We start from the raw sequence: 17,872 nt of genomic DNA, 5'->3' as shown, positions 1-17,872 counted from the left end.
ATTGCCATAGGGTGAGGAAATCAAGATACATATGAGACTATGAACTGGTGTTCCAGTCTACAGGCCTCACTGAACTTAGCCTTCAACTTATCTACCCTACACACTTGAAATGGAGATGGAGATGATTCCATAAAATTTCAATCTTGTTAGGGACCCTTGCAATCACTTGTGTTCGTTCCATGCTGCCTGCTTCCCTTCCAAACTCTGGTCAGCTTTTATCAATTGAGATCCCTTCTGTTAATCACATGCAGAAATAGCATGAGTAGCTATTTTCTTAGTTGTCCAGAGTTTGGAATATAACTAGTATCATTCTGAATACAAAAGAGAGAAATTAATTCGTTATAGTCAAATGAATGCCTTCAGTCATTCACTGAACCCTGATTAAGTTGGTAGAAATTGAGAGGTGAAATGTTCATGGTATGTCTTAGGCAAATGTCAGGCCTACAGAATCTATAAGAATAGAAATATAGTTATCTTATACCACTAAATTTTGAAGTGGTTCGTTATGCAGTAATAGAAATCTAGAATAAGATACAAGACCTAGACTTGGGAAGATAATTCTACCTTCTGGTTATGCAAAAGTTTTATGCTCAAGGCTCTGAGGTCCCAAGTTCAGTCTCCATCATGTCCATAGCCATAGGTTAACAGGGCTCTGGTAAGAAAAAAAGAAAGAAGATCTAAAATGTCGACTGTTACTTTAAATATGAAGTATTTGCTTACTCTAAATAATTTGAACCCCTAAAAATACCACTGATGGGAAAGACTGGGAAATCTTTTGGGGATTTCATTCCAATTCTCTAATACGCAAAGTGCTACTTATTATTTCTCAGTTTAGATTTGCAAAATGTCACCAGGGTAGTGTGCTAGCATGCCTATGGAGTATCTGTACAATTAGGATCCCTGCAAGACAATTTTGTGACATTACACAAGAGGCTTCACATAGCCTCAAGCAAGATTATGAACATGTCCTGATGTCCTTTCCACTTAAATAAGACCTGCTTTGATCCTGTTTATTGATGACAGGGTTGAAAAGAACATATTCACTGGATCAATAGCAACATACTGAGTGCCAGAGGCTGTGTTGATTTGTTGTAGTGAAGATGTTGTATCTTGCTTAACAGCTGAGCAGCTGAGATTGGGGCTACCGTTTGGTTAAGTTTAGAGTAAGTCTACTATCATCCATCAAGATCTGTCTGTTTGCTTTGCCAAAGGAATTCAGGTGAATAATATAGTGTTATGATGGAGAATGCTATCCTTATATACTTTGAATCATTGATGGTGGCTAAAGTTATCTTTGTGTTGACTTGAATTTATTCTCTTGACTGGTGGGGTTGAGATAGTTTCAGAAGCTTCCATGTGGCCCAATATATCTCAGTGGCTGTTATTCCATAGGTAGGGAACCATGTGTGTGGGGGGGGTGTTCTGTCAGTTGTTTTTTCCATCCAAGTTTTATAGTGGAAAAATCATCATAGATGGATTGTGAACCCATCTAGGTTACTCTGAGCTGTGCTTATGCCAATTCCCCACCCCCTCCAATTCTATGATTCAAATATCTCTTTGGTTGAGTGCGCATTTTACTTACTGCTGAGAACAGCCTGATCTTTTAGCCACTATCACAGACACCTGAGGGCCAAGGCACCTTTCAATATTTTGGTAATTACATATACTTTCTATTATCCACTTAAGAGTTGCCAGATGGCCTCTGATATTTCAGAATCCTGTAGTACTGGTTGATATGAAAGACTCCAGGTCTAGGGCAGCACTCTTGCTATCAACCCTAACTTGCAGGGGAAGCCAGCACGTGTAGAGAATAGACTGTATTGAAGCTTCTCAGAAAGTTGAAAATAGAATTACTATATGATTCAGAAATTCTACTTCTTAAAATTTTTTAAATTATCTTTATTTATTGAATAGAGAAATGGAGAGGGCAGGGGGTGATAGAGAGGGAAAGAGACAGACAGACACCAGACAGACAGACACCACTTGTAAAGCTTTCTTTCTGCAGGTGGGGGCTAGGGGCTTGAACCCCCGCCCTTGTACATTGTAACATGTGTGCTCGATCAGATGTGCCACCACCTGGCCCCAGCAATTCTACTTCTAGTTATCCAAAGAATCTTAAAAGTTAATTCAAAGTTCATGAAGCACAATGTGGAACACGACAACAACCGATTTCCTACCAATAGTACATATAACAGTTGATTCCACTCAACTATAAAAAGATGAAATATAGCCATTTGCAACAACATCGGTGAGTTTGAGGAGATTATGCTAAGTAGAATAAGTCAGAGGGGAAGAAAAATGCTAGATAATTTCACTCATATGTGGAATATAAAAAAACAAAGCAGAGGGCCAGGCGGTGGCACACCGGTTAAGTGCACACATTACAGTGCACAAGACTTGGGTTAAAGCCCCTGGTCCTCACCTGCAGGGGGAAAGCTTCACAAGTAGTGAGGCAGGGCTGTATGTCTGTCTCTTTCCTTCTCTAGCTCCCCATTCCACTCTGTTTCTCTCTGTCTCTATCCAGTAATAATTAAATAAATATTTAATGAAGAGTTTAATAAATAAAAAATGAAGCAAATGAACAAAGTCAGGAATTTGAGGTGAAGAAGTTAGAAGTTGATAACAAAATGGTAGTTACTATAGAGGGAGAGAAAGGATGTGTGAGAACCTGAAAGAAGAGATCACTAGGTTGGTCTTTGGTCATAGTCCTTTGCTGGTAGGTGTTGCATGATACATACACAGATTGAGATGTGATGTTGGTCTGAAACTCATATAGCCTTATAAACCAATGCAAAACATATGCCTTATAGTCAGAACTGTCCTGAGTTTGAGTTTAGTCTTTGTCACTTACTAGTTCTATGACTGTGGGCAAGCAATTTATCTTTTACAACTTCTCTGTTATATCAATAATGTTATATAATAATCAATATTAATAATTATATCAATAATGTTATATAAGAAAATTATAATAAAATATAATTAACAATCAATTATATCAATAATCTTATATAAGAAAATTGATAAGACTTAATGGGAAACTAAATGAATCTCAAGCCCTTGCCCTGGCTTAGAGCACAGTGAATAATTAGTGTCATCAATTATTATTAAAGTTGCTAACTTCACTACTATTTCATCAAAGTCAATTGGCAGTAAACAATTTAAACACTGTCTTTCTATTATGCAACTGTGGTCAAACTAAATGCTCCATTTATTGTCTTCAACAAGTCTTGTGTTGAAGAGTCCTATCAAGAGTAGTGGAGATTGAGAGCTGAATTATCACTTTCTTACATAGCTCTTGATAGCATGAATGAGTACACAGATTTGTAAACTCTCTGGTTCACAAATTGCAGGTCTTAGTCTAGTTGTTATTGATTGTGTGACTTTTCAAGTTACTATGTCCTAAGTAAAATAAAATAATTTAGAACTTGATAGGAATTTTGAAAGGATTTTAGTGAAATAATATATGTGAGATAGCCATTCTCCAAGGAAAGCAGCCATTCTCCAATGATGATGCCTCAGTGAACTTCATCTGGTAACATGCCCCTTTGTGTTCTTTGTCCACATTGAATTGACAACTATATGTATTTTTAAAGCTATGTCATGAAAAGCATTGAGTTTCTGCCTTCATGCTCTAGAATACCTGTGAAGAAGCATTAGACAGCCACATGAAGAGGCCTTGTACAGAAAAATTTATGGAAGACAAATCAGAGCTGTTTCAGCCATCTTAGTGCAAGTGCCAGACATGTAAGTGAAGCAACTGTTGTAGCAGAAACCATATTGAAAAAAAAAAGACCCCAGACAGTGCCCTCAGTTGTGGTAAACCCATTATCTTCTGTAACCCAGACTCAGCTGAGGACATAGACTTTAGAGAGCAGAGACACCAGTTTCAATTGAACCGTTGACAAATTCCTGACATGTAGACTCATAAGGCAAAATCATGACTGTTGTTTTTATGCCATTCAACTCAGGAGTGATTTGTTACATAGCCTAGATGCCTGGGATAATATCTGAGGCCTATGTCATATAGTGGACTAGATCTAAGCACATGGTTTATGTTTTAAGAACTTCTTTTTAAGTAAGCAATCAAGAGTGTTTCCTTGAATGGAAATTAGAGGTTGCCATGCTTCACTCCTAGCTTCATAGGCTGTGTCTGGTCTGTAGTAAGGTGTCGGCTTCTTAGGGGGATCTATCTTGGGTCTAGATTCCCCAGCATGATCATTCCATTGGCCACCAGAGCTGGGCACCAGCAAGAATCAGACCCAAGGCAGCAGGGGTGAGTACGATGGGACCTCTCTCTGCGACCTGCAGCAAGAGGTGTTGCCAGAATAGTGCATTTATTGTGCAGCAGAGCAGAGTTTTTAAAGGGTGGTAGGGGTGAGGAGAGGTCTGTTAAGGCGTACCTTATATGGTCAAGACAGCAGGGGGTAGAGAAATGGTGAGGGGGTTTCCAGTAACCGTTGGGTAAGTGGTTGAGCTAGTTTAGGGAATGAGGAAGTGAAACTGCCAGCTAGCACAGAGGAGGGACGTGGGCCTTTGTGTAGGCAAGAGAGAATGATAAAGGTACTAAAATCTGTTAGCCGTGTTCCCCTACTCTACCCCTGGGTGGGGGAGACTGATGGGAAACTGTACTTCCAGGCACTCGTGGGTGGTTCCCGCGAGTGGTCCCTGCGAGTGGTCCACACCATGCTTGACCTCAGCCTCACAATTTCCCACATCTCCCCCTTCCTTTTAATAGAATGGCTTGATGTTAGGGATTAATGTAATCTCTTCTAGTGGGAGGGCGGCATAGGGGTAAACCAAGACTCTCTGGACAGTAACCTTGATGATATCTTGTAAGCCCCTCCTAAGGAACTGGATAATGCAAGGGGCAATGAGCAGAAGGGTAGCAATAGTGAGGAGGGAGCCTAGGAGGAGGAGGAGCCAAGAAACCAGGGGGTAATTAAACCAAGAGTCTGGGCTGTAAGAATGGTATCGGTTTTTTAGGTTGAGGCTGAGTTTTTGTAAAGTCTTAACAATCTGTTGTTGCAAGGACTTGAGGATTTCTGCTGTGAAGTCTAGGGACTGCTGAAGTTGTTCTTCCAGGAGTTCAGTGGTGCGAAGGGAGTGGCCAAGGGCACCACCAGCAAGTCCAAGTCTGATAAAGGTGGTTAGCCCAATGCCAATGACCAGGGGAAGAGACACCAATGCTTGGTTCTGGTGAGGGAGGGCAGCCACTGGAACTCACCTTGTCCGTATAAAGTGAGCTGTGGTATGAGAGAGACTAGGAGGCAGGGGCCAGGTGAAGAGGAGTTGACATGAAACAACAAGGTGAAGTTACACCAGAACATAAAGGGGTGGGGCACACACGTTAGAAGATAGTGAGAGGTTTTTGAACAATGAGGAATGTTGGGAGAGGAAAGGGAGGTCAATAGACACACAAGGGTGAAGTCAGGGCTGATAGATTCCATGTAAAGAAGGATAGAAGTAAGAGGTGGCAGTTCAGCAGAGGAGGAGGAATTAGGTAAACTAGCAAGATCCAATGTAGTATTGCTCAGTGGTGTAGTGATGTGGCAGCAAGGGGTGAAAGAGGGGATATAGGAGGGTTTTGTCCCTGAGCTCTGTCAGGATCAGGTTCTTTAGGTCATGCTATGTCATGTTATGAGTTCCAGGGGGCGTTGTAGTCGTGCCATCCTTTGGGCAATGTTGGACATGGTGGGCAAGGACCCAGATGGGTTTTGGGGATTCCTGTGGAAAAACACATACAAATCCACTTCCAATGGTTAGCAGGGATCTGGCGCCTCCAGAGGTCATCAAGCGGGTCCCGCTATTTAACCCTGATAGATGGGAAGAAGGGTGGTGTCTGCCAATGAAGACTGATTGGGGGGCTGGTCCGAATTTTTATAAATATTAAAGAGATTAACTATAGCAAGAGACATGGCCAGCTGAACATTCGGCGGAGTGTATCCCCCTTTTTCTTTTATTAATTGATTTTTTAGCTTTTGGTGAGCTTTCTTGATAATACCTTGGCCTTGTGGATTGTAAGGAATACCTGTGGGTAATACCCCAAAGTGAACAAAAGGCTTTGAATTGTTGGCAAGTAAATGAAGGAAAATTATCAGTTTTGACCTGCAAGGGGAGGCCCATAATGGCAAAACAAGATAACATATGGGACACAAGTTTCTTGGCACTTTCTCCAGTTTGAGCTGTAGCCCAGATGATCTTGGAATACGTATCTGTTGTTACAAAGACATACTTTTGCCTGCCAAACTGTGGGATGTGGGTGACATCAATCTGCCACAGAGCATTGGCCTAAAGGCCATGGGGGTTGACCCCAGGGGTTTTGAATCCCAGATGTTCTGATAAGGGAGGAGCAGGAGGAGCTGGTTTTAATAATGCGTTTAAGCTGGGCTATGAGAATGTCTGGAAAGTGCACTTGTAAGCCTTTAAGGTTGGTATGGGTACAGCAGCAAGAATGGGCCTTTGGAGAGAGGCACACACAAAACAATGAGAGGCATTGGGGGGTAGTTTGAAAATTTAAATTTTGGTAAGTTTTTGAAAAGATTAAGTGTAGCCAAGGCTATGGCTAATTGTATGTCAGGAGAGTATAAAAAAATTAAGGATATGAGTGACCTTAGGGGTCAGTACACACCCATTAGTAAAACATAAGAATACTATTATTAAGTCACATAAGCTAAAATTGAACTACACATAGGGGAACTTCTTTTTTTTTTATTTAAATAAATGTTTTAAAGATTTTATTTTATTTATTTTTTTTTTATTAATTAACAAAACCATAGGGTAGGAGGGGTACAACTCCATACAATTCCCACCACCCAATCTCCATATCCCACCCCCTCCCCCGATAGCTTTCCCATTCTCTATCCCTCTGGGAGCATGGACCCAGGGTCATTGAGGGTTGCAGAAGGTAGAAGGTCTGGCTTCTGTAATTGCTTCCTCGCTGAACATGGGCATTGACTGATCGGTCCATACTCCCAGTCTGCCTCTCTCTTACCATATGAGCAGTTGGTTCTTCATGTGAAGGCTTGAAGTCATTCTCTTGTGAAGAAAAACTTGTACCAAGTTACAAGTTCACTGGAATTGATAATTCAATGATTAGAATTGGCTTAAGAGTCTTGGGAGGTTACTTTGTTGGGTACTCAGCCTAACACATATGATCTAGACTAGATAATTACTGCTTGAAAGAATTTGAGATATTATGAGAACAGGAAGTGGGGAAGGTATTAAGAGACATGGAAAGAAAATGAGCCAGAGGCTGTGACCAATGGAAATCCAAAGAAGGAAGAACTACAAAGAAAGGGGGAAATTCAGAACAGAGTGCAGAAAAGTGAGCAGAGCTAAGGAGGAACTCTAAAATAAAGCCTTTAGGACCCTAAGGGGTGACAAGATCATCTTCAGTTTTTTGTTAAATCTATGTGTGATAGACACTGTAATTTTAATGATGTCCTGGTATTAAATCTGTCTCCTCTGTTAACACCAACAGTAATCTACCCATCCTCTGGCACTCACTTTGCAGTTAACTAGCACATCCTGAATGTGTGATCCTTTAATCCTGGAAGAAATTCTTTATTAGACTTTTTTTTTTTTTACTTTTTGTTTAATATATTACTAAAGTGCTCACATATTACTTTAAAAAATATTTGAAGGTGTTAATTTCTCCTATACAAAGATTGTGTCATTAGTTACTTAAGTACTTAATGAGAATGACTTCTCCATATTAGTTTCAGGCAGTAATTTCTTCTTTTTCTCTCCGTTCCTTACATCCTTCCTTTTTTTTTCTCCCTTCTTTCCTTCCTCCACTCTTCCTTCCTTCCTTCCTTCCTTTCTTTTTTCTTTCTTTCTGTCTTTCTTTCATTCTTTGTTTCTTTCTGTTTTTCTTCTATCTCTTTTATTTCTTATAAACCAGATCACTGCTCAGCTATGGGTTATGATTGTTCCAAGAATTCAACCAGGGACACAGGAGCCTCAAGCAAAGAAAGTCTGTTGAGTAACTACTGTTCTATCTCCCCAGGCCAATGTCTTCTTTCTTGATCTGAGTTTTCTATGTGATCATCTGAATCCTATTGCTTTTTTCAGTTTTAAGAATGGCCCAGGAAGTAGGATAGAGGATAAAGTGTCTCATGCATACTGTTCTGAGCTCTGCCCCCTGCATTGCTCATGCAAAATTGATATTCTGCCACTACCCATAAGTAAATAAGTAAATAAATTATTAATCTTTAAAAAAACTACAAAATCACTGCTCAGACAGTAGACCTCATGCTTAATATTTTTACCACACCAAAATATAATTTAAAAAGCAATACACAGTAAATTTTAACATTGAGTGTGTCAACTCATCACTTATGTGGCAAGTCATGGGAAGCTAGATATTAGAAGATAAAACTATGTTTAAATAAAGTCATAAATGAGATGTTTAGCATTATCAATCCATCTACTTCAACAAAAAAATATTAATGATAGTCAGTACTAGGAAAGCAAAACTGCATAAGACAAGTTTCTGTTTTGAGGAATTCATAGTCTAGTAGGACTGACAAGGAAATAGATCATCATCATTAAGTATTGGAATCCAATATCATAAATTGCACTGACTTCCCAGGAGCCAGAAAAGGGGATACCTAGTTCTTCCTGAAAATCAGAGACATTTTTTTTCTACATGTAATGCTTATGAAGAGACTGCAATAATTTCTAAAAGTTAATAATTTGTTAGATGCATGTGATTGGGGAAAGAGCAGTCCTAAGAATAGCAGTCTAACAATTGAAGCATGAATTCAGAGGCATGAGAGAATATAGAATCTAGGAAACAGCAAGTAATTTCATGAGGCTGGACTGTAGAATGTAAATGAGAGAATGGATAAAGACGATGTTAGATAATAGCAAACTTAAGAAACTACTATTAGGATATTCAAGAAACTTTGGGTTTTATCTAAGAAAGTAGATTTCACTAAAAGAACATTTTGGTAGAATTACGGGCAGAGAATTGGATCAGAACAAGCCTAGAGGCAAAGAAACCAAGAAGTTATTGCCATAATAAATGTTAAAAATGGGAATCTGAACTGAGGAAGCAGTCCTGAGTTAAGAAGAGTAGAATGGTCAGGAGAAAGGAACATCTAAGTGATGTGGTTGTTTGGTCTTTGTTTGTTTGTTTTTCTAGATTGTATTCTCTCTCTTTCAAAATCTGTTTATTATCTTTATTTCTTGGATGGAGACAGCCAGAAATTGAGAGGAAGGGGGATATAGGGAAAGAGACAGAGAGACAGAGACACAATTGTAGTCCAGATTCACAAGTGGTGACTTGTAAAGCTGCAGATGGGGACCAGGGGCTTGAATCTGGGTCCTTGTGTAATGTAATATGTGTTCTCAACTAGGTGCACCACCATCCAGCCCTGAGATTGTGTTCTCTAACATTTCTTCTGGAGTCCTGATTAATTCATCTTCTCCCTTCCATTGGCACTTATCTGTCATTTAAACACTCTATATTTTACTAGTTTATCTTGTTTATTGTCTATCTTCGATATAGAATAGAAGTGAAATATATTAGTTGCAGGAATTTTATCTGTTTGATTAACTTTTACATTCTATCATTGGTAGATGGATCTTAACTCATTATGCTATTGTTTCAAAGAATGAAAACTGATCTAACAAAATGGTTAAGGTGGAAAGGCTGAGTACATTCCTCTTTAAGACCAGGAATCAGAGAAGGACCCCTTCTCTATTAAACATAGTACTTGAGTTCAAAGAGGCCAGTGCAATGAGATTAAAATAAACAAACAAACAAACAAAAACTTAAAAGGAAAACATGAAACTGTCTTTATCTACAGGTCATGTGTATAGAAAATCCTAGTAAATCTACAAAGCTACTGAAATGAGAGCTGAAAAGATAGCTCACCTGGAGGATGTGCCCACTTTGTCATGCATAAGACTCAGATTAGAACCAGGTCCCCACTGTATTAGAAGAAAATTTGATGTTGCATTATCTTTTCATTTATTATTCTCTCTCTATCTGAAAAACTCGACCTGAAGCCATAAAAACATGGAAATGTCTAAATAAATAAATCTAACAAGGAAATTTAGTAATAACATGGGAATAGAAGAGCCATATCAGCAATAAATTGCCTTTATATACTAATAAATAATTGGATGCTAAAATTAAAGGATAGCATTACTTATAATAACATCAGAAATATGAAATAGGGATACATTTGACAATGAAGTGCAAGATATTTCCACTGAACCTTACAAAACATTGCTGAGAAAGAAAATTAACACTAAATAAGTGAAGAAATATATTGTATTCATGGGGTTAAGAAGCAAAATATTATTAAGACATTGTTCCTCTCCCAGAAGTGGGTTTTTTGCAGCATTGTGTGGATGTGTATTTGCTTTTATTCAATTGGCCAAAATCTATTTATTTCAATATTTAATCCATATAATGTGGTTAGAGACTTGGTTAGATTAAGTCTATCATTTTGCTATTTGCTTGCCCCACCATTTGTTATTTGTTCTCTTTTTTTCTCTTTCAGATAATTTCTCTTCTCCTTGTTCTTGTCTTTCTCCCTGTCCTTACCTGTTCTTCCCCTTTTTCTTTTTCTTGTCCTTCTTTTCTCTCTTTTTCTTCCTTATTTTCTTTCTTTCTCCTCCCCCTCTTCTTTTGTCATATCTCCTTTTTAAAAACACAATGCTGGGACTTCTGGAGAAGAGGCTACTGGGCAGCAGCAGCTGTGTTTCTCTCCTCTTCTTTTCTGGGTCAACTAGGAATACCAAAGGAGATCATCTGGGACTGCAACAAGGCAGGACTAAACAACTTCAGGAACCTACCAAATCACTGGTGAGTGCAAATACATGTGGCTCATGAACAGAGAGGAGAGATGAAGTGGCTGGAAACAGTATGGTAGTTTACCAGTTGAGACACCACCTCCAGTCTGTTTCACCAACAAAAGGACGGCTCCCCTAAGACTCACCAAATACAACTGTAAGTCTTCATTGCAACTGCCCTCAGAGGCTGGAGAAGCAGGGGGAAGGCCCTGTGCTGATACCAGGGGACAGAGAACTAACCAGGAAACTCAGGAGAATATTTATACCTCAGTGGCCTAGCCATAGGGCTATGTGATGGCAGCATATCCATGTTGTTCTCCTGATGAGAACATGAAGAATAGTTGCCTCAGAACCCACAGACTATAAACGGGACTTGCTTAGAAACTCACAGGAACCAGCAGTGCAGCCTGGATTGGCAGAGAAGTTAAATTGATCCCAGAGATTTGGAACCTTGGGGTGTGAGAGTCTCTTTGCATAACCACTGTATTATCTCTCTCACACACTGCTTTATCTATTGGTCAGGAGTGAGGGGTTAAGCTAAGAAGTCTACTTAGAATTTAAAATCCCTCAGTCCTACAGCCTACAGGGAAGAAAAAGAACAAAAGAGGCCTCTAAGCCACTGTGCTCCAACTCAGGGATTAAAATAATATTGAAACAACTGTCAATTTCCACAACTGTGAACCCTTTAGTTACTTTAGACACAAGTCAATCCAGGCAAGAGTGATCAGTAATTTGAAAAGTACTGAGAGAGGGACCTCATAACATACTATATAGAATGGTTAAACCAACTAGAAGAAATACTGGAGAAATGAAACAGGACAAGAGTCCAGCTAAAAGCACCCCAAAGGTTGAAGCACAAAATAATGAGGTCAACATCCAAACACTAGTTAAGAAAACAGTCACAGACTGAGTAAAGGGTTTGAAAGAATTGTCATCAGAAATGCAGAAACAATGAATGAGACTCTGGAAGAAAACACTAATCATCTCTAAGTTACTAGAGAGCTGACAGCTGGAATAGCTGAACTAAGAACACAACTAGTTGAACAAGGTAAAAAAATATCAGAACAGGGTTACAAAACAGATGAATTATAGAAAACAGTAGAGGGGAGAGAGAATAGAATAAATGAGGCTGAAGACAGACTTAGCAAGATAAAGGATGAATTAGAAACAACTAAAAAAGAAGCAAGAGAACTCAAAAGGGGATTAAGAGATACTGAAAACAACAACAGAGACCTGTGGGATGACTTTAAAATAAATAATATATGCATTATTGGCTTACCAGAGGAAGAAAGAGAGGGAGGGCAAGAAAGCATTCTTCAAGACATAATAGCTGAGCACTTCTCTAATCTAGACAACATGAAAGACATAAAGGTTCAAGAATCCCAAAGGGTCCCAAACAGAATTAACCCAGATTTAAAGAAACCAAGACACATCATATTTAAAATGGAAAGGAATGAAGATAGAGAAAGGATCCTGAAGGCTGCAAGAGAAAAACAAAGAGTCACCAACAGAGGAAAACCCATAAAATTAGCAGCAGACTTCTCCACGAAACACTACAGGCCAGAAAAGAATTGCAGGATATCTACTGAGTGTTCAATGAGAAAGGCTCTCAACCAAGACTACTGTATCCTGCTAGACTGTCATTCAGACTAGATAGAGGCATAAAAACCTTCTCAGACAAGCAAAAGTTGAAAGAATCAGTTATCACCAAGCCTGCCCTGAAAGAAGTTCTGAAAGTTCTCCTATAAACAATCAGGCCACCATAACTATGCCATATATCAGAACACTCTAAAAATCTACAAGAATGACATTAAAATATCTTCAATCTTTGATATCAATAAATGTCAATGGCCTGAGTTCAACTATTAAAAGGCATAGATCACTTTCATACCAAAAGCAGACAGGGACACAACCAAAAAAGAAAACTACAGACCAATATCTCTGATGAACATAGATGTGAAAATATTGAACAAAATTCTAGCCAACCGGATACAGCAGTATATCAAAAAGATTGTTCATCATGACCAAGTAGGTTTTATCCCAGGAATGCAATGTTGGTTTAATATACGTAAATCAATCAATGTGATCCAGGCTATTGAGAAGCAGCTGTTTGAGAACTGAAAATACCTGTGGTTTAGGGGAATTTGTTTCAAGTTACATGGTCAGCTACAGAACCAATCCAAGAATATAGGTCCCAGAGTGCAAGACAGCACCCTTTCCCTTTGGTTAGGCTGCCTCAGGATACTAAAGGCTTAAAAAGTCAATTATTATTTTTAATGTGACTTTTCAAAAGCCAGGCAGAAACAAAGATAGTGGAACAACTGTAGGACTCAGATAACATGGCATGTGTTTTCACTATAGAAAGTAAGGCTGAAATTGGAGTTGTCCTGCAGCAGAGGTTAAACAATAAGAAAATGGAGCAGGCCTCCCCAAGGTCCTGATGATCTGAAGAATCTAGGCAAGCATTGAATGAAATCGGACAAGCAGGGGTTCAGGTGAGCCGGGCAGCTTTCCAAACAAATAAAACACACCCAGCAGCAGAGTTTCTGGACAAAGGAGTTTTAGATAATTGGAACTGCACAGCATACACAAACAAAAGGGACAAGAAGTAGGAGGAACTAGTTGTGAATATTTAAGTCACAAGGAAGCTGGTATCTATAATGACATTCTGTTTGGCTTCAGATGACTGAATTTCTAAACTTCAGAGAGGTAGGAGGGTGCACAGGCTGGAAACTTGGATAATTAATTCCTCTGGTCTATAAAACTGGACACAAAGTAGCACTGCATCTTGTGAATGTTTTAGGAAGGCAGGGCAGAGAAAAGGCTGTACATGTGAACACTGAGGGCTTGGTGTATTGCACCAAAGCAAAAGGCAGTGGGAGAAGAATAGGAAGGGAGTGGGGCAGGGGCCCTCTGGGGTCCTGGTGCATGATGGGAAATTTTGCAGACACTTATCCTAGTGAAATGAGAGATTTTACCCTTGTGTCCATGTGTCAACAACTCTATTGTAACCCGTTAACACCCCCACCCCAATAAAAGAGGTGAGGGGAACGCTAAAGTATTCTTGTTATGGAGATTTGGGTAAAAAAGAAAGCTGTGAATGAAGGTAGGGCTACAGGGCTTTACCTGCTTCTCAGGATTAGTATTTAAGCTTTGGTACATTAGCATAGTACCATAGAAATGGGCAGAAGAATTCAAGGATTATTGGGGAAGAACGCCCGCCAGATCTAGCTAATAACAATAAGCTCTACTGCCACCTCCTCCTCCTGTCTGCAAAACCCTTTCTCCTTTCTAGGAGACCAAATAAATGTTCCCTCACCATTCTACTGGGAACTCCAAGACAAAAATAACACCTACAAAACATATAAAGCCTTTATAAGCATCTTAGTTAATCTGGTCATCATAAATTACAGACTAACCCATTATTGATGCTAAGAAAAAATATATTTATTTTTTTAATTTTACTTATTTATTATTGGATAGAGACAGAGAGAAATTGAGAGGCGAGGCGGAAGATAGAAAGGGAGAGAGACAGAGAGACACCTGCAGCTCTACTTCACCACTCATGAAGCTTTCCCCTTGCAGGTGGGGACCAGGGGCTTGAACTTGGGTCCTTGTGATTGCAGTAACCAGGTGTACCACCGCCTGGCCCCCTAAGGAAAAAAAATAATTAAAATAAAATATTAAACCAAGCAAGTCCATGGTACCATGTAGAGGTTGGGGGCCATAGCCAGATATGACCTGCTCTTTTGGTCTTTCCTTTCCCACTCCTCAGACCCCATCTTTACCCCCCCACCCCCCTTATCTTGGCCCCTGGATCTAGTCATACCAGGTGGGATCAGGCAGACCTTTAAGTCATGTGGTAATAAGTCAGATGTTTCTTTGTTATTCAGCCAGGACATACAGCCCAGGTCTCTGCTATTCAGGGGTCTGTGTAAATATGCCTTTCTGTAATGCAGATAGGTAGGCTACAGTCTTTTCTCTTCACAATTGTTTCCTTAATATGTAGAAATGCAAATTAAAGTCTTTCTCCCTAGCCATTTTTCTTTGCTTTCCTAGTAGCATAGTGGAGGCAGGGCTCTAGAATGGAGAGCAGGGGTAGGGGACCAAGGTATGATCCATTGATAATAAGTCATGGAAAAGAAGTCCAGTAGGCTGATACAAGAGGGCAAAGGGGCAGAGAGTGGGTTGGGATTTAGGCTCCATTTCTGACTTCACTTATGATCTGTAAAGTGGTGTGTCTCCCATAGATTGAAGGCTGTGAGAAGGTAGGATTGTTTCTGTGAGAAAACTGTTTCTTCTTTTTCTTCTCCTTCTCCTTCTTCTCTTCTCCTTCTTCTCCCTCTCCCTCTCCCTCTCCCTCTCCCTCTCCCTCTCCCTCTCCCTCTCCCTCTCCCTCTCCCTCTCCCTCTCCCTCTCCTTCTCCTTCTCCTTCTCCTTCTCCTTCTCCTTCTCCTTCTCCTTCTCCTTCTCCTTCTCCTTCTCCTTCTCTTCCCCCTCCTCCTCCTTCTTCTTTTTCCCCCTGCCTTTTTACATTCTAAGTCTAGAGAAAGCTTCAGTCTGGCACCAGTTTCTTAACATTTCTCCAGCTTTTCTTAACCTCTCCCTACTGCCTTTTCCACCCTTTCACACACAGTGAAAAGGCTTCTGCTCTTCAGAGCACTGGTATGCAACTGTTGTTTGCTGGAATCCAATCACAAAGACTTGTTTTCGTAGTATTCATTTCTACCCACAGCACGTGATCTGGTTTTACATTTATAGCAGCTTAAGTTTTCTTTAAATCAATTTGCAAAAAAAAAAAAAAAAATTCATGGTATTAAAAATCTTGTTGGGTGTCTGGAACTAATTATCAAACAGGATTGTTTATTGACCAAAATGTCAAGAAGATAACAGGTTGGTGTGGTGGAACTAAAGTCTTGTTGGAGAATCTGGACTTTACCATGGACTCTAAGCATGAATTAGGGGGTCATGTGACTTAATATCAATCAGTTAAAAACATATGGTTGCTATCTATAACTTAGCATGAGATGTCTAAAGTGCTAACATTATTAAAGTTCTAATCAAAGACAAAGGTATGAGGTATTTTAATGAGTATGTCCATGCAACACACATAAGTTCAAATATCACAGGATCTTGTGAAGACCCCCAGCAGAGTGGTTATGTAAAAGACTGTCCTGCCTGAGGCTCTTGAGTTTCCTGGTTCAATCCACAGCGCCACCATAAATCAGAGTGAGCAGTGCTCCAGTCTCTTTAATTCTTTCTTTCATTAAAATAAATAAAATTAAACAGCGAAAAGACCTTTGGATGTCAGCCATCAGACTAGACTGTTTTGAAGGGATCTTTTGCATCAAAATGCTGTGCCAAATATTCAATTCAAGGGTTGACTAAGGCAATAATCTTATAAGGAAGAACAATGATAGATTATCAAATTAGAATCTTACTTTTATTATCTCTACTTCACCTATCAAGTAGGTAACCTTGATCTACTTGTAACAGAGGTCAGGTGCCAAGCAGAACCATTTCTCTTGTCACCCAAAATATCTCTCTTCTAAGATACACTTTTTCTTTTTTTGTATCAAAAGTTCTACCACCTTTTTTATTTTAAGGCTAAAGGAACTGAGGACTTAAGTAGATAAGCATGGCAAGGGGAAAGACCGGCTTCTGGTTCTGAAGGGAGACTTAACCTTCTACCCTAGAAGCTTCCCCTGGTTGACCTACCAAAGGAATCTCCTGTCTCTAGAACTCCTCAGAGAGTATCACCATCTGCATTTCTAGCAAGATAATAGGACTTAAGTTAGGTGTTATAGAAACTGAAAGCCTGGGTTCGAATTTCAATTCCCCTAGGGAATCTTCACTTAGTTTAAATTTTAATATTTATTTGGCATAATAATTCACAGAAGAAGGCTTACTTTCAGGATAGTTTCTGTTACTATAAAAAACTATGTGAGCCCACACCTATGGACATCTAATCTTTGATAAGGGGGCCCAAAGTACTAAATGGAAGAAGGAGGCTCTCTTCAATAAATGGTGCTGGGAAAACTGGGTTGAAACATGCAGAAGAATGAAATTGAACCACCTTATCTCACCAGAAACGAAAATCAACTCCAAATGGATCAAAGACCTGGATGTTAGACCGGAAACTATCAGATACCTAGTGGAAAACATAGGTGGAACACTTTCCCACCTAAACCTCAAGGACATCTTTGATGAAACAAAACCAATTGCAAGGAAGACTAAAGCAGAAACAAACCAATGGGACTACAGCAAATTGAAAAGCTTCTGCACAGCCAAAGAAACTATCACACAAACAAAGAGACCCCTCACAGAATGGGAGAAGATCTTCACATGCCAAACATCAGACAAGAGACTAATCACCAAAATATACAGAGAACTCAGCAAACTTAGCACCAAAAAAGCAAATGACCCCATCCAAAAATGGGCAGAGGATATGAACAAGACATTCACTTCAAAGGAGATCCAAAAGGCTAATAAACATATGAAAAACTGTTCCAGGTCACTGATTGTCAGAGAAATGCAAATAAAGACAACACTAAGATACCACCTCACTCCTGTGAGAATGGCATACATCAAAAAGGACAGCAGCAACATGTTGGAAAGGCTGTGGGGACAGAGGAACCCTTCTGCACTGCTGGTGGGAATGTAAATTGGTCCAGCCTCTCTGGAGAGCAGTCTGGAGAACTCTCACAAGACTAGACATAGGCCTTCCATATGACCCAGTAATTCCTCTCCTGGGGATATGCCCCAAGGATTCCATAATGCCCAATGAAAAATATATGTGTACACCTATGTTCATAGCAGCACAATTCATAATAGCTAAAATCTGGAAGGAACCCAGGTGCCCAACAGCAGATGAGTGGCTGAGAAAGAATGGTACATATACACAATGGAATACTATGCAGCTACGAAGAACAATGAGCCCACCTTATCTACCCCATCTTGGATGGAGCTAGAAGGAATTATGTTACGTGAGCTAAGTCAGAAAGATAAAGATGAGTATGGGATGATCCCACTCATCAACAGAAGTTGAGAAAGAAGAACAGAA

General features: G+C 39.7%; 1 long non-coding RNA gene across 1 annotated transcript in view; it reads left to right on the top strand.

The window, feature by feature from the left end:
• Positions 1-10,818, top strand: part of LOC132538693 (uncharacterized) — a 111,726-nt gene extending 100,908 nt beyond the window's left edge. Inside the window, exon 3 of the long non-coding RNA XR_009550047.1 lies at positions 10,518-10,818. This is a non-coding gene — a long non-coding RNA (uncharacterized LOC132538693). The remainder of the gene's footprint in view (positions 1-10,517) is intronic.
• Positions 10,819-17,872: the final 7,054 nt, after the last annotated feature.

This window comes from Erinaceus europaeus, chromosome 5, assembly GCF_950295315.1.
Source record: "Erinaceus europaeus chromosome 5, mEriEur2.1, whole genome shotgun sequence".
Lineage (NCBI taxonomy): Eukaryota > Metazoa > Chordata > Mammalia > Eulipotyphla > Erinaceidae > Erinaceus > Erinaceus europaeus.
The sequence above is the reverse complement of the archived record's forward strand: the minus strand, read 5'-3'. Positions and strand labels throughout refer to the sequence as shown.